The sequence below is a fragment of the Orcinus orca genome, chromosome X (genome assembly GCF_937001465.1).
Source record: "Orcinus orca chromosome X, mOrcOrc1.1, whole genome shotgun sequence".
NCBI classification, from domain to species: domain Eukaryota; kingdom Metazoa; phylum Chordata; class Mammalia; order Artiodactyla; family Delphinidae; genus Orcinus; species Orcinus orca.
This window is the reverse complement of record NC_064580.1, coordinates 35,160,421-35,184,342: the sequence shown is the minus strand read 5'-3', so window position 1 is coordinate 35,184,342 and position 23,922 is coordinate 35,160,421. Positions and strand designations below refer to the sequence as shown.

General features: G+C 39.6%; 1 long non-coding RNA gene across 4 annotated transcripts in view; it reads left to right on the top strand.

Moving 5' to 3' along the window:
* Positions 1 to 310: 310 nt before the first annotated feature.
* Positions 311 to 23,922, top strand: part of LOC117197247 (uncharacterized) — a 49,719-nt gene continuing 26,107 nt past the window's right edge. For all 4 annotated transcript variants that reach the window (XR_004477775.2, XR_007474827.1, XR_007474826.1 and 1 more), the window contains exons 1-2: positions 311 to 394; positions 748 to 978. This is a non-coding gene — a long non-coding RNA (uncharacterized LOC117197247). The remainder of the gene's footprint in view (positions 395 to 747; positions 979 to 23,922) is intronic.

The window sequence follows — 23,922 nt, the reverse complement described above, 5'->3', positions numbered from 1 at the left end:
ATTTTGAACTAAGCTATATATTTACACATTATTGTTAATTTATTCTATCCAGTGCCTCTATGTGTTTGTAGTAAGAGGGTTATCTATAGTAACTCAGTCCAAGATGGTCCCAGAGGTCCTCAATCCTCAAATTTTTTTTTTTTTTTTTGCAGTACGTGGGCCTCTCACTGTTGTGGCCTCTCCCGTTGCAGAGCACAGGCTCCGGACGCGCAGGCTCAGCGGCCATGACTCACGGGCCCAGCCGTTCCGCGGCATGTGGGATCCTCCCGGACTGGGGCACGAACCTGTGTCCCCTGCATCGGCAGGCAGACTCAACCACTGCGCCACCAGGGAAGCCCAGTCCTCAAATTTTGCGGTTAAAAAACGGAGTATTGTTGAATGACTGTCCTTGAAGGTAAGTTTAAGAAGTCCTCATTAGTGGACAAGAATAAATGTTTTCCCTCTGCTGGTCTGCTTTTCTGTAAGGGCATCTCTTTCTTACTTTCTGATCTAGATCAATGGGCAGATGCTATTTCAGCCAACCTCAAATGGCAGCTGAAGCATGTGTAGTCACTGCCTTTTTGCCATCCAGCAAAGCGATTCTTCTTGTCATAGATTTGGCAGGATAATCAATAGGATCCAAATGGCAATCAATTTTATGTGATTGCACTTGGTTTCCCATTGATTTCAATGCTGACTCTATGGCAGAAGAATGAGGGAAATCTGATGCCAATCATTGCCTGTGAATGCCACTGCACATGTTTCTAGGTGACTGAACAGCATCAAAGAGATGGGAGAGAGAGACATGCTGGCAAAAAGAGTGAGGACGGAGCAAAGCCCCAATGCTTAAGATGAAGAAAAAGATGTTAATAGAGACGTGGTAAGGGGAAGCTTGAACTATGATACTCCTCTGATCCAGAACGCCATTGAGAAACCTGGGTTGGTACAGTGGAGGATAAAATCAGCCTCAAGGCCGCATAGCCTGAACAAGATTTCAAGGTATGTTTCCCCAGCAATCATGATGTTTGATGGCTTAATCTTAGGAAATCTTGGTTGTAAGTTCGCACCTGGAAATGATTAATCACTTCTTGGCCATCAAATGTCACTTTCTTGAAGCCAAGAATCACTTTTTTTTTTTTTTTTTTTTGAGGTACGCAGGACTCTCACTGTTGTGGCCTCTCCCACTGCGGAGCACAGGCTCCTGACGCGCAGGCTCAGCGGCCATGGCTCACGGGCCCAGCTGCTCCGCGGCATGTGGGATCTTCCCAGACCGGGGCACGAACCCGTGTCCCCTGCATCAGCAGGCGGACTCTCAACCACTGCGCCACCAGGGAAGCCCCATGAATCACATTTTTATTTACCCAGAGTACTCAACTATCCTCTACCATATGGATTCTCAATGAATAATTGATGGAAATATGTTATAGTTTTTATGGATAGCTTTTTCTAATCTGTGGACCTAAGAATGTATTATAGTATTCTCCAGACTTATCCAGCCAATATTGGCATCCTAGTTTTACATATGACAGAGCCATCACACCAAGCAAAGGATCACAGTAGAGTCTAATAAGGAGGCAAAGTTAATAATACAATAAAACACATTTAACTTGGAGCTTACGCTTTAGAATAAATCTACTCCACTCTTGTGTTGTTTAGCTCTGACTTTGGCAAAAGTTTTCTGCAGAGTATGTATTTTTTTTTTAATTTATTTTTGGCTGCATTGGGTCTTTGTTGCTATGCACGGGCTTTCTGTAGTTGCGGCGAGCGGGGACTACTCTTCGTTGCGGTGCGTGGGCTTCTCATTGCAGTGTCTTCTCTTGTTGTGGAGCATGGGCTCTAGGCACGCAGGCTTCAGTAGTTGTGGCACGTGGGCTCAGTAGTTGTGGCTCACGGGCTCTAGACCGCAGGCTCAGTAGTTGTGGCTCATGGGCTTAGTTGCTCCGTGGCATGTGGGATCTTCCCAGACCAGGGCTCGAACCCGTGTCCCCTGCATCGGCAGGCGGATTCTCAACCACTGCACCACTGGGGAAGCCCCAGAGTATGCTTTTAAATGTTATTTCTAGTTTTTGAAAAGGAAATGCATTCACAGTAGTCAAAAGTTAAATATGGAAAGGCATATATTAAAGCATATCCCTTCTGCTGTCTCCATCTACTCCTTTCTTTCCTGTCCCTTTTAGGCAATCAGTCATGCTACTTAATTGTGTCCCAGTGCCTCCTTATGCAATCACAAGCAAATATGAGTAATTATTCTTAGAGTCTTCATTTCTTATACAAAAGGAAGCATGCTATATATGTTAGTCTGCCTCTTTTTTCACACTATAACCTAGAGATTTTTTTCCGTATTGGTACATAGAGAATAATAACTTTCATTCGAGTTGAACAACTGCATAGTATTCCATTGTATGGATGTGGCAAAGTTTATTTAACCAATACCCTATTAATGGGCAATTGGGTTGTGTCCAATCTTTTGCAATTACAAACAGTGCTGCAATGAATAATCATGAACATATGTCATTTCTTACATGGGCAAGTGCATCTGTGCAATAGGTTCAAAAGGTAAACACATTTGTAATTGTGATAGTGTCCATTTGCCCTCGATATGGGCTATGACATTTGCATTTCCACATGTAATGTGTGAGCATGCCTGCTGCCCCACAACTTTACCAGGAGGATGTGTTGTCGAGCATTCAGACTTCTGCCAATCTGAGAGGTGAAAAATAATACCTCAATGTAATTTTAATTTGCATTTCTCTAACAATGACTGAGGTTGGGTATATTTTTACCTGTTTTAGGGGCCATTTATGTTGGGGTTTTTTTGGTGTGTGTTAACTGTATATTCTGTTTACCCATGTTTCTTGGAATGCTTTTATGGATTTCTTGTTTCTTTTACATTTAAATCTCCAATTCACTTGGAACTTGTTCCAGTGTACACTTGTACAGTTTGAGGTATAGAAACAACTTTGTATTTTCTTTTTTAGCTCACAACCCAGTAGTATAAAGTCCTTATGAGTCTACCAACTAGAGACCAACTAGAGATGACATCTTTATCATATGCTAATGTCATGTACCTCATTTAATTTCTGGACTTCCTGATTCTCTTCCATTGGTCTCTTTATTCAAGCACTTTCTCAATTGCTAAGACATCCCAGTATATTTTAATGTCCGGTAGGGTCAGTGTCCCTGTATTGTCTTTCTCTTTCAGAATTCCACTGGCTACTCTTGCTTATTTTGTAGTGAGTGTTTCTTATAGTTTTGTTATTGTTTAACCTTGGGTGTGAGGACATGAAGGATGAAGCAGAGTTCTGCATACATCATAGGAACTTCTTTCTATGGATTATTTTTCTCTCCTTGTTAAAAATGAGGCGGAATGTTCTGATGGAGAGTTTTCTTGTGAATCCAAGGTTAAGTTTGCATTGGCCAACATAACCCAATGGAAGCTTGCTCTGAAGAATGAACTTACCTCACTAAGTAAAATAAAATAGGTGAACCCGTGGTAGTCAGAGCCCAATCTTCCCTGGCCCTAGGATGGGCTAAGCCAATAAGACGTAAGCCCCTGGCTGCAGGTCTAACAGCCTTAAGGGAAAGGGTTCAGGTAGCAGTTGTCTGGCTCTGAGTGAAAGCTGGGAGAGGTGCCTTGACATATGTGCGTGAACACTGCACCCAGATTGGGGCGGTTGTCACATGCATCCCATACCCTACTTTAAGCCATTCCTTCCTCCAGTTGGAAAATGGTGACCCAAGCAGCTGGCAGACCTGGGAGGAGCCCTTCTTAGCACATCAGCTGAATCGCAAGCATTCACATCCCAGGGAAAGCACTTCTGAGCGCATACCTGCCTGGGCAGGGATTGGGGTTTGGGGCGGTCAAGAAAGACATCCAATAGGAAGGTGCATTTGAACTAGATCTTGAAGGAAAAGAGGAAGTTTTCTGACAGATGAGTTTGGAAAGGGCATTCCTGAGAGAGAGGAAACAAATAGCACAGAAATTCAGGGCTGCATAGTGCATTCTGGGAGCGGCAAGTGGTTTGGTGGGGCTCTAATGAGGCACACAGGGGCACGTGTGAGACCTGTGTGGCCAGATAGACCCTGCAGGGTCCTCCGCGTTCAGTGCCTGAACCCTAACTCTAACTCCTTTCTCCAGTATGTGGGAAATCACTGGAGGATTCTTTATTTTGCTCAGTTTTTACTGTAAAAAAAAAAAAAAAAATTGTACTTTCACATACTAAAAATAGTGCACCTAAGTCTTTCTTGTCCCTACTCTTCTCCTCCAAAAAGGCCACTGCTACAGTTCCTTGTACATATTTTCACTTTTCTCTCCAGAAACATGTATTATGGATTTAAGTCCTTTTAAAAAGGAGATTGTACTATGTTGTCCTGCAACTTGCTTTTTCTTCTGCTTCACTTACTGATCTTTTCTATAAGTGCTGTTAAAGTCGCACCATTTTGGGGGACAGTACCTTCTTCCAACTGGTATAATGACTTTTCCTCCACAAAACGTCCTAAATAAATGCACTATAATGAGAATTTTGATATTACGGTTTCAGACAAAGTCACACTCCCCAATTTGCTCAAGTAACAATGGTTTCTAGTCAGAGATTATCGAATAGAACTAATTTAAACTGCACCGTGTTGGAAGCCCAAAGCGTCTGGTTTTGTATATGGAGACCCAGGAAGAGGGGTGAAGCAGTGGCACCTCCCACACATCTTCAGCCTGGAGTTCAGGTGTGCTGCTTCCACGGGATCCAAACACCCTGCGTTGTAGCCTTCACCTCTCCTCCCCAATGTTTTTCTGTGCTATGACTTTATTTTTAACAACAGTCTCAGGGCAAGGTAACTGAGCCACAGAAAAGTGGAGAAGATGGCACAGAAAGCAGAATTCTTAAAGGAACAGCTCCCTTGCTCCCACCCCACCACCCACCATCCACTGTGGGTAAGAATAATGAAACGATTATGTTCACGCTCGCAAACTGATGAGTATCACTTACACAAACTTGTTTGCATAGTTCAAGTCATTGCTCATTCTATCTGCGAAATGTTTTGGGGTATTTGAAGTTGGATTTAGAGCCCAACACAATTTACCCAGTAAGATTCATGTAGGTGTTCTTTCATGAAACAGCTCTTCACTTAGTGGCCAGTCTTTCAGGAACAAATGGGAGTCTATGAGGGAGGATGTAGTGGGTCTGAAAGGGTGTAGACGACGGCCAAGGCCACAACAGTGTCTGCAGATACCACAGTCAGTCTAACCACCCCCCTCTTACTAGATGACCGAGATTTTATTTTGAAAAGAAAACTCACCAGAAATGCTGCAGGGGAGATTCTTTTACACACATCTTGAAACCCTTGAGCAACAATATCAGTGGGAGACATTTGGGAGTAGAATTGCTGGGTCAAGAAGGGCACAGATTTACAATGTGAAAGCCAATGTCAAATTGTCCTTCCCAGAAGATGCACCAGTTTTACACTCTGCCATTAACATCGGACAAGAGTCCCTACACCCTCACCTGTGGAGGATGATAGCAAATACTTTCAGATGTGAAAGCGGTGATTCGTCTGTTTTTATATGCATGTCTTTAAATGTTAGTGAAGTATAAGAGTGAGTGAGAAGCATTTTTCATGTGCTTATGGCTATTTGCAATTGTTTTCTTTGAACTGCCTTTTCATGCCCCTCACCCACTCTTCCATTAACTTGTTAGCCTTTCTTTTATTGAATTGTAAAACTTAAGGATTTTAAATAAGGGTGAAATACAATCATATTTTAGAAAGTTCTTTTGCTATACAGCACCACATTGATATCACAGTTTATCATTCACTTGACTAAAGTACCCATATTTAGTGATTTCTGAAGATTCTGGGCATAGATTTCTCTGAGGCTCTCTGAAGGAGGAGAAACTACTATAAAAGTGAAGTGTATAGAATCTGACAGGCTAAAGCTCACTGAAGTACAATTTTATTTTTCCTCAAGTTTGAGAGTTAGGCAGAAAATAACAGTAACCAGGAAACTTGACAACTAAAAATAGCACAGGAATTATGCTTTCTGAAAATAAAAATTTGATTTGTCAGACTATTTCAAAAGTAGAAAATAAGAGAGACACCAGCATTGTATTTCTTAACACTTTTCATTTGTCTCTGAAGGTCAGAAAGAGTTCTTACTCCCTCTGTGGCGAATGCATACTTCGCAGCTGTTGTTAACGAAGGCAATCCTTTTCCTGCACTGAACTTTGCATCTCCCCTTAAACACAATCTGCACCGCCCAGGTGCAGATTCAGGCCCTTTCAGTCCTAGCTTTGAGCTACGTTTCCAGTAGCACCTGTCTCTGTTGTCAAATGTGAAGTGGCTGCTCCGTCTACAGTAGACATTACATTGTGCTCTTCTTGGCCTCTGTTGTCAAGTTGTCATTCTTAGGAGGATCTCCACCTATGGCCCATCTGGCCCCCAAGGTCAGCCAAGTCCTGCTTCTCGTGGAAGTCTTGGTTCCCTCACTCCCACAAGGTCCTCTGGACCTTGCCCCTCCCCATCTGTTTGGCTCTTCCTTAGGCTTTCATTTAACCTCTTATATGAAGTGAGTTTTGTTTTCCCAACTAGATTATAAGGCTCTTGAGGTCAAGAGTCCTGTGGTAGATTTCTTAGTGGCCCCCTCCTGTGTGGGACCTATCACACTGCTGAGCATTCAGGTAATTACTAACTGAATATTATGGGTAGGACCTTGAGTGCTCCTAACCTGTAATCTGAGGTCCTTGTCGGCACTTTCTTCCACAAGGTGCTTGCTTCTGACCGTTCCTTCTCTACCCCAGCCTGATGACCCACGTCCTCCGCCTATCCCGTCAACCTTGGGGTTCTCTGACCGTTCAGTCCTGGCCCTTCTGCTCTACTCATCCTATGGCAAAATCTCATCCACTCCATCTTTTCTGCCACCAGTGACAAGAGGCCTAACCAAGCTCTGCAGCTCAACTCAGACTCGCCTGGCTGATAGTCATGTGTCTGTCAGACATCTGCACATGGACAGCCCTGAGGCACCTCAAACTCAGCCTGTCTAAAACTAGACCCCTTGCTGTCCCCCAACCCTGTTGCTGTGTTTCCCGTTTCCGCTGGTGGTCCCGCTGCCCTCTTAGTCATCCAGGCTAGAAATCCAAGAGTATTCTTGATTCCTCCTCAAATACCAAAACCTATCCATTTGAACCCCCCAATGTAACCCCTTTCCACCCCAACTCTCAGTGCCTTACCTAAGGTTGGCATCATCTCTGGATAATCGTAGCCTCCTCTTAACTAGTCTCTCTGACCTTAACCTCGTGCTTCTCAATTTCTTCCAGAATGATCAGTTTCCCCCGTTCAAAACAGTTCCCCAGGGCTTTGTTGCCTACACGGTGAAACCCCCAGTTCTCAACCTGTTGTTATGGGCCCAGAGAGCTCTGTTCCTGGGTACTCTTCCTGCTGTGTCCCCAACTCCCAGTGAGCACAGAACTGATGATGGTACCTGCCCTCCCACGGACCACCACACCCATCCTATTCTTACCTCGTCTCTTGCTCCAAACGCCTGCCTTGGCTCCAACACTCTTCTACTTCCTCTTGACCTGGCCAGCTCTATTCATCCTTTAGCACTGGACTCTGGGTGTCCTTCCCCAGGAAGCAAAGCGTTTATATCAGATCCCTCGCATTTCAGTCCCCCACTCCTAGCTAAGCAATACCCCATCCAAATCACTGGGATTTCACATAGAATGCAATATTCTATTTATGCTATCTTTCCTTTTCTGTATCTGTCTTCCAACTCGACTGAGCTCTGTGAGGACAGGGTTCATATTTTATGTATCTTTAGTCTAACACATTTTAAGGGCCCAGTTTGCCTAACGGAAAATCAACAGTGTTTACTTCTCCTCAGCGTATAGACAATTACAGTGATATGTGGGTGCAGTTCAGGGTGCTTTGTAATCCAGCCTCTGCTGCCTTATAAAACATTTCTGTGGGTTTATGTGGGGTGAAGTTTTCAGAATTGGCATCAATGCCATGTTTTACTACATATATTGGGTACTTGTTTGTTCCTTTGCAACTTTTCCTGGCTAAATTTCAACACACTGTGACAGTGGGAGTGGGAGGCATGGACTCTATGCCTGTTAGGAAATGACTATGGTATAGGTTAAACGTGTATGGTAATGGGCTGCTTATATAATCAGACTTGTGTGGATGTTGCTTCTGGGATGAGAGCACAAGTTGCCAAGTATTGAGGGGCAACCACACGCATAAGCCAGAGTAAACCAAGTGGCTGTCAGGATAAAAAGGACTGTAAAACTGGAGTGGAAGAGGAGCAGAAAACAACAGTAGTGCCTTGTATTCATGTGGCTGCTCTCACGGCTCCTGGGTCAGTATTTCTTACCAAATGGTAACTCAAGCATCAGAACAGAAAAGAGGATTAGGCAATTTTATCTTGGTTTCTGGTTCTTAGTAAGAAAACATGAATTTTCAAATACGACTTATATATTGGAGGCAATTATCAGTAGTCTTTCAAGTCACTCCAAGTGTGAATGGGGTCTGAGAGGAACCTGTTGGTCAGCTTCTGTCTGCTTCTGCCCCCTAGTGGTTCATTTGGAGTTGTTGACACTCTTAACCTTGAGCAGTTTTGGGCCCCTTGTGCAGGAAGACAGTTTTGCCTAGAAATGCCTTGTATATAGGCTCTTACATTTTTAAACTTAGGATTTATGGAGCATATTTCATTTCTTTTGTAACTATCCAGAAATCACCCACTCCTGAAAGCCTAGTTTAACTTACAGAAAACAATATCAGGGCTTCCCTGGTGGGTCAGTGGTTGAGAGTCCGCCTGCCGATGCAGGGGACGTTGGTTCGTGCCCCGGTCTGGGAAGATCCCACATGCCACGGAGCGGCTGGGCCCGTGAGCCATGGCCGCTGAGCCTGCGCGTCCCGGAGCCTGTGCTCCGCAACGGGAGAGGCCACAACGGTGAGAGGCCCACGTACCGCCAAAAACAAAAACAAATATCAACTCTTACTTTACAAAAGTCTGGCCATGCCCTCAAAAAACACTGTGTCTTGATTCTGGTAGAATGATTGACACATTGATTTGATTACCTTCATCCTGTCTAGAATTATTAATAGTTTGTTGTTCCGCTTGATCTTCCTTCCCCGTTAATCTTTGTGAGATTTGTGGTTTGTAATCGTTTTGTAGCCAGCCTTCTCAAACAACGTAGTTTTCATTTTACGTTAGTCTGAAATGGAATGTTATTGGGTAAAATACCCCTTAGGAGTATAATGAAAAGGACCTATTAATTTTCAGGGCAAGAGGGCTAATTACTCCCCTCCCCCTTAATTCTATATTAATTGCTAATAACTTAATAGAATTGAGTACATGAAGCTAATTTTGATTATTTCTTTTCAACATACACCATATCTGAAATGCTTGCCCAGAACAAGAAAAGAAGCTTTAGAAGGTCGAGTGCTTAATAAATATGCTTTATGATATTGCAGTTTGTAAATGAATCAAATTGAAAGAAATTTGGGGCTCCAAGAGGGAATCCTCATCTTTTTAATTAAAGGGGCGTGTAGTTGGGAGACCAGAACATTTTACGAGCACACATATGAGCAAAACTCCATAGGAGATACTTTATAGCATCATTACAGACAATAAAGAAGAGGCAATATAACATGGTGGTTAAGTGTGTGGTACTGGTGCCAGACTGATTCATTGCGAGTCCCAACTCCACTGGTGTGACCTTGGGAAAGTTGCTTAACCTCCTTGTTGCTCAGTTTATTAATCTGTGAAATGGGGATAATGAGAATGCTTCCTAATTCATATCACTGTGAAGATTAAATGGGATAAAGCCTTTAGAACGTTCCTGACATGACTGTCATCAGTCAACGTTAGATACTTCTGGTACTAAAAGACATTCACCTATCTGCACTCCCATGTTCATTGTAGCACTATTCACGATAGCCAGGAGGTGGACACAACCCAAATGTCCATCACTGGATGAATGGATAAACAAAATGTGGTCTATCCATACAGTAGAATACTATTCATCCTTAAAAAGGAAGGAAATCCCGTCACATGCTACAACACGGATGAACCTCGAGGACATGATGCTAAGTGAAGTAGGCCAGTCACAAAAAGACAAATACTGTATGATTCCACTTACAAAGTATCTAAAATAATCAAATTTATAGAAACAAAGTAGAATGGTGGGGGAAGAAAAAAATGCAGAGATGTTTAACGGGTATAGCGTTTCAAATTTGCAAGATAAAAATTTCTGCAGATAGGTTGCAGTACAATGTGAATATACTTAGTACTACTGAAATGTACGCTTAATAGTTAAGATGATAATTTTCGTGTTTATGTGGTTTTCTACCACAGTTAATAAAAAGCATTCTCTTCTGAACATGAGTTTCCGAGAAGCTGGGAATGTTCTTGATCTTGATCTTGGTGCTAGTGAAATGAATGTGTTTACTTCGTGAAAAATCTTCAAAAACACGTTTGTGATACGAGCACTTTCTGTTCGCCTCTTACACTTCAATGAAAAGTTTAAAAATGAGGAGACTCCCTTCAGTGACTTGAGCTTGCAATCTCATAGCCAGGTAAAGCACACAATTGCTTATGGAAACAGATTTTTTAAATATTAACATATACAGAAATGACTATTCTGTCAAATAGAAATGACTATCTGGCAAGCAAGTGACCTAAGAATTCAAGGAATTGAAACAATCTTTGTATAATGTTACAACCTGAAGAAACTTGACTTAAAAAATGTGACACAGGCAATGGCGAAAGAACTCTTGCTAACCTGCACAAGGATTTTATTTACTTTTACAATCAACCATACTTAGGGGAAGACCCAGAAGAACTAAGTGACACAAAATATACCTTTTACAAAAAAATAATTGACATAAATATTTTTATAACAACTTCATCGAGATATAACGCACTTACCGTAAAATTTGCCCATTTAAAGTGTACAATTCAGTGATTTTAGCATATTCAGAGTTGTGCAACCATTGCCACAATCAATTGTAGAACATTTTCATCACCTCAGAAAGAAACCCTGTATCCTTTAACACTCTCCATTTCTCCCCAACATCCACGCCCCCCGCCCGTCCACCCATAGGCAACCACTCATCTACGTTGTGTCTCTATAAATATGCCTATTTATATTCATATAAAGAGAATCATACAATATATGATCATTTCTGACTGGTTTGTTTTACGTAGCTTAGCGATCATCAAATTCAGCCATGTTGTAGACGCATTTTATCTCTTCTGGTGTGATCTGGCTAGAACTTTCAGTACAGGTAGAAGAGAAATGCTAATTCCTGGGATAAACCCTACAAATTAAAACATATTATCGTTTTTATATATTGTGGGATTCAATGTGCTACAATTTTGTTTAGAATTTTTCTATACATGTTCATTGGGATATTGGTCTGCAGTTTTCTTTAATATCTTTTTTAGGTTTTGGTATAAGAGTAATGCTCTCCTGGCAGAATGATTTGGGAATTATGCCTCCCTCACCTTTTTTTTTTTTTTTCTCAGTTTTCTGGAATACTTTGTGTAGAACTGGTATTATCTCTTTCTTAAAAGTTTGGTAAAATTCACCAGTAAAGCCATCTAGACCTGGAGTTTTCTTTGTGGGAAGATATTTTCTCCCTCCTGCTCTATATTGATTGATTGATTGATACTTACTGACTTGTTTACCTACTTACTTAATTCTTGTGATAAGAACATTTAATGTAAGATCTACCCTTAGCAAATTTTTAAGTAGGCAATGCAGTATTGTCAACTGTAGGCTCTATGCTGTTATTCTAGGAGTTGTTCATCTCTTATAACTGAAACTTTTAATCCTTTGACTAATCCCTCCCTGTTTCCTCCCCACCCCCCCACCCCACCCCCAGCTCCTGGCAAACACCATTCTATTCTACTTCTATGAGTTTGACTATTTTAAATTCATAATGTCAGCGGTAGCATGTAGCCTTCGTCCTTCTGTGTCTGGCTTATGTCACTTAACATAGTGTCCTCCAGGTTCACCCATGTTGTTGCAAATGGCAGGATTTCCTTCTGTTCTAAAGCTAAATAATATTACACTGTTTGTGTATACTACGCTTTTAAATCCAGTCATCCAATGGTAGACATTTAGGCTGTTTCCATGAATTGGCTATGGTGAGTAAAGCTGCAATGAACATGCGAGTGCAGGTATCTCTCGGAGATCCTGATTTCAATTCTTTTTGCTATACCTAGAAGTAAGACTGCTGGGTCATGGTAGTTCTATTTTTACATTTTTTAGGAACGTTTGTACTTTTTTCCATAGCGGCTGCATTGCTACCAATAGTGTGCAACGGTTCATTTTTCTCCACACCCCGGCAAAAATTACTTTAAAAAAAATACTAGCCATCCTAACAGCTATGAGATGATATCTCATTGTAGTTTAGATTTGCATTTCTCTGGTGATCAGTGATATTGAGCACCTCCTCATATACCTGTTGGCTATGAGTATGTCTTCATTGGAAAAATGTCTATTCAGTTCCTCTGTCAATTTTTAAATCACATTGTTTTTTTTGCTACTGAGCTGTAGGTGTTCCTTATATATTTTGGATATTAACCCTTTATCAGATTTATGGTTTGCAGACATTTTCTCCCATTTCATAGATGGCCTTTTCATTTTGTTGATTGTTTTGATGTAATCTCACTTGTCTATTTTCGCTTTTGTTGCCTGTGCTATTGGTATCATATCCAAGAAATTATTGCCAAAGCCAATGTCAAGAAGCTTTTTTCCCTGTGTTTTCTTCTAGGAGTTTTACTGTTTCAGGTCTTTTATGTAAGTCTTTAACCCATTTTTAAAATGTGACTTTTGAGTAAACTATAAGAGTCCAATTTCATTCTTTTGCATGTGGATATCCAGTTTGCTCAACACCATTTATTGAAGAGACTATCCTTTCCCCATTGTATATACTTGGCACCTTTGTCAAATATTAGTTAACCGTAAGTGTGTGAGTTTATTTATTGCCTCTCTATTCTGTTCCATTTGTCTGTGTGTGTATTTTTTTATGTCAGTTCCACACTATTTTGATTACTGTAGCTTCTGCACACGTGTGTTTGTGTGTGTGTATATATATATATATAATATGGATATAGTATATACTTTATTGAGGCATAGCTGTTGTACAATATTATATAAGGTTCAAGTACACAACATAGTGATTCAGAGTTTTAAAGGTTATACTTCATTTATAGTTACTATAAAATATTGGATATATTCCCTGTGTTGTACAATATATCCTTGTAGCTTATGTATTTTATACATAGTAGTTTGTACCTCTTAATCCCCTGCCCCTGTCTTGCCCCTCCCACCTTCCCTGTCCCCCCTGGTAACCATAAGTTCGTTCTCTAAGTTTGTGAGACTGTTTCTGTTGTGTTCGTTTAATATTTATTTATTTATTTGTTACTTTATTTATTTTGGCTGTGCCGGGTCTTAGTTGTGGCATATGGGATCTTCGTTGCGGTCTTGGTTAGTATAGTAATTTTGACAATATTATTTCTTCCAATCCAAGAACATGGTACATCTTTCCATCTGTTTGTGTCATCTTCAGTTTCTTTCATCAGCATCTTATAGTTTTCAGAGCACAGGTCTTTTGCCTCCTTAGGTAGGTTTATTCCTAGATATTTTATTCTCCTTGATGCTATGGTAAATGGGATTATTGCTTTAAATTTCTCTTTCTGATATTTCATTGTTACTGTATAGAAATGCAACAGACTTCTGTGTATTAATTTTGTATCTTGTAACTTTACTGAATTCATTGATGAGCTCTTGTAGTTTTCTGGTAGCATCTTTAGGATTTTCTATGTATAGTATCATATCATCTGCAAACAGTGACAGTTTTTCTTCTTTTCCAATTTGGATTCCTTTCCTTTCTTTTTCTTCTCTGATTGCTGTGCCTAGGTCTTCCAAAACTATGTTGAATAAAAGTGGTGAGAGTGGACATCCTTGTCTAGTTCTTGATCTTCGAGGAAATGCTTTCAGCTTTTCACCGTTGAATATGATGTTGGCTGTAGGTTTGCCATATATGGCCTTTATAATGTTGAGGTATGTTCCCTCTATGCCCACTTTCTGGAGCATTTGTATCATAAATGGGTGTTGAATTTTGTCAAAAGCTTTTTCTGCATCTATTGAGATGATCATATGGTTTTTATTCTTCAATTTGTTGATGTGATGTATCACACTGATTGATTTGCAGATATTGAAAAATTCTTGCATCACTGGGATAAATCCCACTTGATCACAGTGAATGATCCTTTTAATGTATTATTGGATTCGGTTTGCTAGTCTTTTGTTGAGGAATTTTGCATCTCTGTTCATCAGTGATATTGGCCTGTAGTTTTCTTGATTTGTGGTATCTTTGTCTGGTTTTGGTATCATGGTGATGGTGTCCTCATAAAATGAGTTTGGGAGTATTCCTTCCTCTGCAGTGTTTTGGAATAGTTTCAGAAGGATAGGTGTTAACTCTTCTCTAAATGTTTGGTAGAATTTGCCTGTGAAGCCATCTGGTCCTGGACTTTTGTTGGTTGGGAGTTTTTTAATCAAATTTTCAATTTCAGTACTGGTAATTGGTCTGTTCATATTTTCTATTTCTTCCTGGTTCAGTCTTGGGAGAGTGTACCTTTCTAAGAATTTGTCCATTTCTTCCAGGTTGTCCATTTTATTGGTATATAGTTGTTAGTAGTAATCTTACGATCCTTTGTATTTCTGTGGTGTTGGTGGTAACTTCTCCTTTTTCATTTCTGATTTTATCAGTTTGGGCCCTCTCCATTTTTTTCTTGATGAGTTTGGCTAAAGGTTTATCAATTTTGTTTATCTTTTCAAAGAACCAGCTTTTAGTTTCATCGATCTTTTCTGTTTTTTTTTAAATCTGTTTCATTTATTTCTGCTCTGATCTTTACTATTTCTTTCCTTCTACTAACTTTGGGTTTTGTTTTTCTTTCTCTAGTTGCGTTAGGCATAAGCTTAGGTTATTTGAGATTTTTTTTTGTTTCCTGAGGTAAGCTTGTATCGCTATAAACTTCCCTCTTAGAACAGCTTTGCTGCATCACGTAAATTTTGGATCACTGTGCTTTCGTTTTTGTCTCTAGGTATTTTTTGATTTCTTCAGTGATCTATTAGTTGTTTAGTAGCATATTGTTTAGCCTCCACATGTTTGTGTTTTTTGGAGTTTTTTTTCTTGCAGTTGATTTCTAGCCTCACAGCATTGTGGTTGGAAAAGATGCTTGATATGATTTCAGTTTTCTTAAATGTACTGAAACTTGTTTTGTGACCCAGCACGGGATCTATCCTGGAGAATGTTCCATGTGCACTTGAAAAGAATGTGTATTCTGCTGCCTTTGGATGGAATGCTCTATAAATATCAGTTAAGTCCATCTAGTCTAAGGTGTCGTTTGAAGCCTGTGTTCCTTATTGATTTTCCATCTGGATGATCTGTCCATTGATGTAAGTCGTGGGCTAAAGTCCCCCATTATTCTGTTACTGTCAATTTCTCCTTTTCTGTCTGTCAACATTTGCATTATATATTGAGGTGCTCCTACGTTAGGTGCATATATATTTACAATTGTTATATCTTACTGGATTGATCCTTTGATCACTATGTAGTGTTCTTCTTTGTCTCCTGTAACAGTCTTTATTTTAAAGTCAATTTTGTCAGATACGAGTATTGCCACTACACCTTTCTTTTGATTTCCATTTGCATGGAATACGTTTTTCCATCCTTTCACTTTCAGTCTGTATGTGTCTAGATCTGAAGTGAATCTCTTGTAGGCAGCAAATATACAGGTCCTGTTTTTGTATCCGTTCAGCCTGTTTCTTTTGGTTGGAGCATTTAGTCCATTTACATTGAAGATGACGTTGAAATTTGATTATTTTTTAATGTAGGCATTTAGTGCTTTAAATGTACTCCTAAGTATTGCTTTTGCAATATCTCATAAATTTTTTTTTTTTGTGTGCTACGTGGGCCTCTCACTGTTGTGGCCTGTCCTGTTGCGGAGCACAGGATCCGGATGCACAGGCTTAGCTTCCATGGCTCACAGGCCCAGACGCTCCACGGCATGTGGGATCTTCCCAGACCGGGGCACAAACCCGTGTCCCCTGCATCGGCAGCTGGACTCTCAACCACTGCGCCACCAGGGAAGCCCTATAATACTCTTTTTTATTTCTTCTTTGAGCCACAGGTTATTTAGAAGTATGTTTAGTTTTGAAATATTTGAGGAATTTTCATAGGTCTTCCTGTTATTGATCCCTACTTAAATTCCACTATGGTCAGAGTATACTTTGTATAGGTTTGAATCTTTTTAAATTTATTGAGACTTACTTTACGGCCCATATGTTCTGTCTTGGTAAAGTTAGTTGATTTTGTGCTTCAAGTCTACTATATCCTTGCTGATTTTTTTTTCTCTTTAAAAAATCGATTGTTCAGAGAGGGACATAGAAATCTCCAACTACTAATTGTAGATTAGATTTGTTTATTTCTTGCTGTAGTTCTATCATGTTTGCATGATTTATTAGGTGCATAAACTTTCAAGATTGTTATTCTTCCTGATGATCCATTTATTATTATGAAATTACATCCCTTAACACTGGAAATATTCTTTACTCTGCAATCTAATTTGCCTAATAGTGGTATAGTCACTCCAGCTTTTTGTCAGTGTTAGCATAGTATATCTTTTTCCATCCTTTTATTTGTGCATTTATAGTTAAAGTGTGTTCTTCTAGGGACCATATAGTTGGGTCTTGGTTGGTTAATACAATCTGAAAATCTCTACCTTCTAACTGGAGCATGTAAACCATTAAAATTTAACGTGATTATTGATATAGTAAGGTTTAAAAATTTCATCTTGCTACATATTTTATTTTTGTCATATCTGTGATTTGTTCTTTTTTTGCTTTTTTCTACTTCCTTTTAAATTGAATACTTTGTTTTCCTTTTTTTTTTTTTTTTTTTTTACATTTATTGGAGTATAATTGCTTTACAGGGGTGTGTTAGTTTCTGCTTTATAACAAAGTGAGTCAGTTATACATATACACATGTTCCCATACCTCTTCCCTCTTGCGTCTCCCTCCCTCCCACCCTCCCTATCCCACCCCTCCAGGCGGTTCCAAAACACCGAGCTGATCTCCCTGTGCTGTGCGGCTGCTTCCCACTAGCTATCTACCTTACGTTTGGTAGTGTATATATGTCCATGCGTCTCTCTCGCCCTGTCACACCTCACCCTTCCCCTTCCCCATATCCTCAAGTCCGTTCTCCAGTAGGTCTGTGTCTTTATTCCTGTCTCACCCCTAGGTTCTTCATGACATTTTTTCCCTTAGTTCCATATATATGTGTTAGCATATGGTATGTGTCTTTCTCTTTCTGACTTACTTCACTCTGTATGACAGACTCTAGGTCTCTCCGCCGCATTACAAATAGCTCAATTTCGGTTCCTGTTACGGTTGAGTAATATTCCACTGTATATATGTGCCACATCTCCTTTGTCCATTCATCCGACGATGGGCACTTAGGTTGTTTCCGTCTCCGGGCTATTGTAAATAGAGCTGCAGTGAACATTTTGGTACATGACTGTTCTTGAATTATGGTTCTCTCAGGGTATGTGCCCAGTAGTGGGATTGCTGGGTCATATGGTAGTTCTATTTGTAGTTTTTTAAGGAACCTCCATACTGTTCTCCATAGTGGCTGAACCAATTCACATTCCCACCAACAGTGCAAGAGTGTTCCCTTTTCTCCACACCCTCTCCAGCATTTATTGTTTCTAGATTTTTTGGTGATGGCCATTCTGACTGGTGTGAGATGATATGTCATTCTCCTTTTGATTTGCATTTCTCTAATGACTAATGATGTCGAGCATTCTTTTACGTGTTTGTTGGCAGTCTGTATATCTTCTTTGGAGAAATGTCTATTTAGGTCTTCTGCCCATTTTTGGACTGGGTTCTTTGTTCTTTGTTATTGAGCTGCATGAGCTGCTTGTAAATTTTGGAAATTAATCCTTTGTCAGTTGCTTCATTTGCAAATATTTTCTCCCATTCTGAGGGTTGTCTTTTGGTCTTGTTTATGGTCTCCTTTGCTGTGCAAGAGCTTTGAAGTTTCATTAGGCCCCATTTGTTTATTTTTGGTTTTATTTCCATTTCTCTAGGAGGTGGGTCCAAAAGGATCTTGCTGTGATTTATGTCATGGAGTGTTCTGCCTATGTTTTCCTCTAAGAGTTTGATAGTTTCTGGCCTTACGTTTAGGTCTTTAATCCATTTTCAGCTTACTTTTGTGTATGGTGTTAGGGAGTGATCTAATCTCATACTTTTTCATGTACCTGTCCAGTTTTCGCAGCACCATTTATTGAAGACGCTGTCCTTTCTCCACTGTACATTCCTGCCTCCTTTATCAAAGATAAGGGGACCATACGTTCGTGGGTTTATCTCTGGGCTTTGTATCCTGTTGCATTGATCTATCTTTCTGTTTTTGTGCCAGTACCAGACGGTCTTGATTATGGTAGCTTTGTAGTATAGTCTGAAGTCGGGGAGCCTGATTCCTCCAGCTCCGTTTTTCGTTCTCAAGATTGCTTTGGCTATTCGGGGTCTTTTGTGTTTCCATACAAATTGTGAACTTTTTTGTTCAAGTTCTGTGAAAAATGCCTGTGGTACTTTGATAGGGACTGCATTGAGTCTGTAGATTGCTTTGGGTAGTAGAGTCAATTTCAGAACGTTGACTCTTCCAATCCAAGAACACGGTATATCTCTCCATGTTTGTGTATCATCTTTATTTTTCTTAATTATTTTTTTAACATCTTTATTGGGGTATAATTGCTTTACAGTGGTGTGTTCGTTTCTGCTTCATAACAGAGTGAGTCAGTTGCACACATACATATGTTCCCATATCTCCTCCCTCTTGCGTCTCCCTCCCTCCCACCCTCCCTATCCCACCCCTCCAGGCGGTCCCAAAGCACCGAGCTGATCTCCCTGTGCTGTGCGGCTGCTTCCCACTAGCTATCTACCTTACGTTTGGTAGTGTATATATGTCCATGCCTCTCTCTCGCCCTGTCACAGCTCACCCTTCCCCCTCCCCATATCCTCAAGTCCGTTCCCCAGTAGGTCTGTGTCTTTATTCCTGTCTCACCCCTAGGTTCTTCATGACATTTTTTCCCTTAGTTCCATATATATGTGTTAGCATATGGTATGTGTCTTTCTCTTTCTGACTTACTTCACTCTGTATGACAGACTCTAGGTCTCTCCGCCGCATTACAAATAGCTCAATTTCGGTTCCTGTTATGGTTGAGTAATATTCCACTGTATATATGTGCCACATCTCCTTTGTCCATTCATCCGACGATGGGCACTTAGGTTGTTTCCGTCTCCGGGCTATTGTAAATAGAGCTGCAGTGAACATTTTGGTACATGACTGTTCTTGAATTATGGTTCTCTCAGGGTATGTGCCCAGTAGTGGGATTGCTGGGTCATATGGCAGTTCTATTTGTAGTTTTTTAAGGAACCTCCATACTGTTCTCCATAGTGGCTGAACCAATTCACATTCCCACCAACAGTGCAAGAGTGTTCCCTTTTCTCCACACCCTCTCCAGCATTTATTGTTTCTAGATTTTTTGGTGATGGCCATTCTGACTGGTGTGAGATGATATGTCATTCTCCTTTTGATTTGCATTTCTCTAATGACTAATGATGTCGAGCATTCTTTTACGTGTTTGTTGGCAGTCTGTATATCTTCTTTGGAGAAATGTCTATTTAGGTCTTCTGCCCATTTTTGGACTGGGTTCTTTGTTATTGAGCTGCATGAGCTGCTTGTAAATTTTGGAAATTAATCCTTTGTCAGTTGCTTCATTTGCAAATATTTTCTCCCATTCTGAGGGTTGTCTTTTGGTCTTGTTTATGGTCTCCTTTGCTGTGCAAGAGCTTTGAAGTTTCATTAGGCCCCATTTGTTTATTTTTGGTTTTATTTCCATTTCTCTAGGAGGTGGGTCCAAAAGGATCTTGCTGTGATTTATGTCATGGAGTGTTCTGCCTATGTTTTCCTCTAAGAGTTTGATAGTTTCTGGCCTTACGTTTAGGTCTTTAATCCATTTTCAGCTTACTTTTGTGTATGGTGTTAGGGAGTGATCTAATCTCATACTTTTTCATGTACCTGTCCAGTTTTCGCAGCACCATTTATTGAAGACGCTGTCCTTTCTCCACTGTACATTCCTGCCTCCTTTATCAAAGATAAGGGGACCATACGTTCGTGGGTTTATCTCTGGGCTTTGTATCCTGTTGCATTGATCTATCTTTCTGTTTTTGTGCCAGTACCAGACGGTCTTGATTATGGTAGCTTTGTAGTATAGTCTGAAGTCGGGGAGCCTGATTCCTCCAGCTCCGTTTTTCGTTCTCAAGATTGCTTTGGCTATTCGGGGTCTTTTGTGTTTCCATACAAATTGTGAACTTTTTTGTTCAAGTTCTGTGAAAAATGCCTGTGGTACTTTGATAGGGACTGCATTGAGTCTGTAGATTGCTTTGGGTAGTAGAGTGATTTTCACAATGTTGATTCTTGCAATCCAAGAACATGGTATCTCTCTCCATCTTTTTGTATCATTTTTAATTTATTTCATCATTGTCCTATAATTTTCTGCATACAGGTCTTTTGTATCCTTAGGTAGGATTATTCCTAGATATTTTATTCTTTTTCTTGCAATGGTAAATGGGAGTGTTTTCTTGATTTTACTTCCAGATTTTTCATCATTAGTGTATAGGAATGCCAGCGATTTCTGTGCATTAATTTTTCATCCTGCATATTTACCAAATTCATTGATTAGCTCTAGTAGTTTTCTGGTAGCATCTTTAGGATTCTCTGTGTATAGTATCATGTCATCTGCAAACAGTGACAGCTTTACTACTTCTTTTCTGATTTGGATTCCTTTTATTTCCTTTCCTTCTCTGATTGCTGTGGCTAAAACTTCCAAAACTATGTTGAATAAGAGTGGTGAGAGTGGGCAACCTTGTCTTGTTCCTTATCTTAGTTGAAATGCTTTCAGTTTTTAACCATTGAGGATGATGTTGGCTGTGGGTTTGTTATATATGGTTTTTATTATATTGAGGAACGTTCCCTCTGTGCCTACTTTCAGCAGGGTTTTTTATCAAAAATAGGTGTTGAATTTTGTCAAAAGATTTCTCTGCATCTATTGAGATCATATTGTTTTTCTCCTTCAATTTGTTAATATGGTTTATCACATTGATTTGTGTATATTGTAGTATCCTTGCACTCCTGGAGTAAACCCCACTTGGTCGTGGTGTATGATCCTTTTAATGTGCTGTTGGATTCTGTTTGATAGTATTTTGTGGAGGATTTTTACATCTATGTTCATCTGTGATATTGGCCTGTAGGTTTCTTTCATTGTGACATCCTTGTTTGGTTTTGGTATCAAGGTGATGGTGGCCTCGTAGAATGAATTTGGGAGTGTTCCTCCCTCTGCTATATTTTGGTAGAGTTTGAGAAGGATAGGTGTTAGGTCTTCTCTAAACGTTTGATGGAATTCGCCTGTGAAGACATCTGGTCCTGGTCTTTTGTTTGTTGGAAGATTTTGAATCACAGTTTCAATTTCAGTGCTTGTGATTGGTCTGTTCATATTTTCTATTTCTTCCTGATTCAGTGTTGGCAGGTTGTGTAGTTCTAAGAATTTGTCCATTTCTTCCCCATTGTCCATTTTATTGGCATACAGTTGCTTATAGTAATCTCTCATGATCTTTTGTATTTCTGCAGTGTCAGTTGTTACTTCTCCTTTTTCATTTCTAATTCTATTGATTTGAGTATTCTCCCTTTTTTTCTTGATGAGTCTGGCTAATGGTTTATCTATTTTGTTTATCTTATCAAAGAACCAGCTTTTGGTTTTATTGATCTTTGCTATCGTTTCCTTCATTTCTTTTTCATTTATTTCTGATCTGATATTTGTGATTTCTTTCCTTCTGCTAAGTTTGGGTTTTTTTGTTCTTCTTTCTCTAATTGCTTTAAGTGCAAGGTTAGGTTTTTTATTTCAGGTGTTTCCTCTTTCTTAAGGTGGGCTTGTATTGCTATAAACTTCCCTCTTAGATCTGCTTTTGCTGCATCCCATAGGTTTTGGGTCGTCGTGTCTCCATTTTCATTTGTTTCTGGGTATTTTTTGATTTTGTCTTTAATTTCTTCAGTGCTCACTTTGTTATTAAGTACTGTATTTTTTAGCTTCCATGTGTTTGTATTTCTTACAGATCTTTTCCTGTAATTGATACCTAGTCTCATAGCGTTGTGGTCGGAAAAGATACTTGATACAATTTCAATTTTCTTAAATTTACCAAGACTTGATTTGTGACCGAAGATACGATCTATCCTGGAGAATGTTCCATGAGCACTTGAGAAGAATGTCTATTCTTTTGTTTTTGGATGGAGTGTCCTATAAATATCAGTTAAGTCCATCTTGTTTAATGTATCATTTAAAGCTTGTGTTTCCTTATTTATTTTCATTTTGGATGATCTGTCCATTGGTGAAAGTGGGGTGTTAAAGTCCCCTATTATGAATGTGTTACTGTCAATTTCTCCTTTTATGGCTGTTAGTATTTGCCTTATGTATTGAGGTGCTCCTATGTTGGGTGCATAAATATTTACAATTGTTATATCTTTTTCTTGGATCGATCCCTTGATCATTATGTAGTGTCCTTCTTTGTCTCTTGTAATAGTCTTTATTTTAAAGTCTATTTTGTCTGATATGAGAATTGCTACTCCAGCTTTCTTTTGGTTTCCATTTGCATGGAATATCTTTTTCCATCCCCTTACTTTCAGTCTGTATGTGTCTCTAGGGTCTGAAGTGGGTCTCTCGTAGACAGCATATATATGGGTCTTGTTTTTGTATCCATTCAGCCAATCTGTGTCTTTTGGTGGGAGCATTTAGTCCATTTACATTTAAGGTAATTATTGGTATGTATGTTCCTATTCCCATTTTCTAAATTGTTTTGGGTTAGTTATTGTAGGTCTTTTCCTTCTCTTGTGTTTCTTGCCTAGAGAAGTTCCCTTAGCATTTGTTGTAAAGCTGGTTTGGTGGTGCTGAATTCTCTCAGCTTTTGCTTGTCTGTAAAGGTTTTAATTTCTCCATCAACTCTGAATGAGATCCTTGCTGGGTAGAGTAATCTTGGTTGCAGGTTTTTCTCCTTCATCACTTTAAATATGTCCTGCCACTCCCTCCTAGCTTGCAAAGTTTCTGCTGAGAGATCAGCTGTTACCCTTATGGGGATTCCCTTCTGTGTTGTTTGTTGTTTTTCCCTTGCTGCTTTTAATATGCTTTCTTTGTATTTAATTTTTGACAGTTTGATTAATATGTGTCTCGGCATATTTCTCCTTGGATTTATCCTGTATGGGACTTTCTGTGCTTCCTGGACTTGATTGACTATTTCCTTTCCCATATTAGGGAGATTTTCAATTATAATCTCTTCAAATATTTTCTCAGTACCTTTTCCTCTTCTTCTTTTGGCACCCCTATAATTCGAATGTTGGTGCGTTTAATGTTGTCCCAGAGGTCTCTGAGACTGTCCTCAGTTCTTTTCATTTTTTTTTCTTTATTCTGCTCTGAAGTAGTTATTTCCACTATTTTATCTTCCAGGTCACTTATCTGTTCTTCTGCCTCAGTTATTCTGGTATTTATCCCATCTGGAGTGTTTTTCATTTCATTTATTGTGTTGTTCATCATTGTTTGTTTCATCTTGAGTTCTTCTAGGTCCTTGTTAAATGTTTCTTGCATTTTGTCTATTCTATTTCCAAGATTTTGGATCATCTTTACTATCATTATTCTGAATTCTTTTTCAGGTAGACTGCCTATTTCCTCTTCATTTGTTAGGTATGGTGGGTTTTTATCTTGCTCCTTCATCTGCGGTGTGTTTTTCTGTCTTCTCATTTTGTTTATCTTACTGTGTTTGGGGTCTCCTTTTT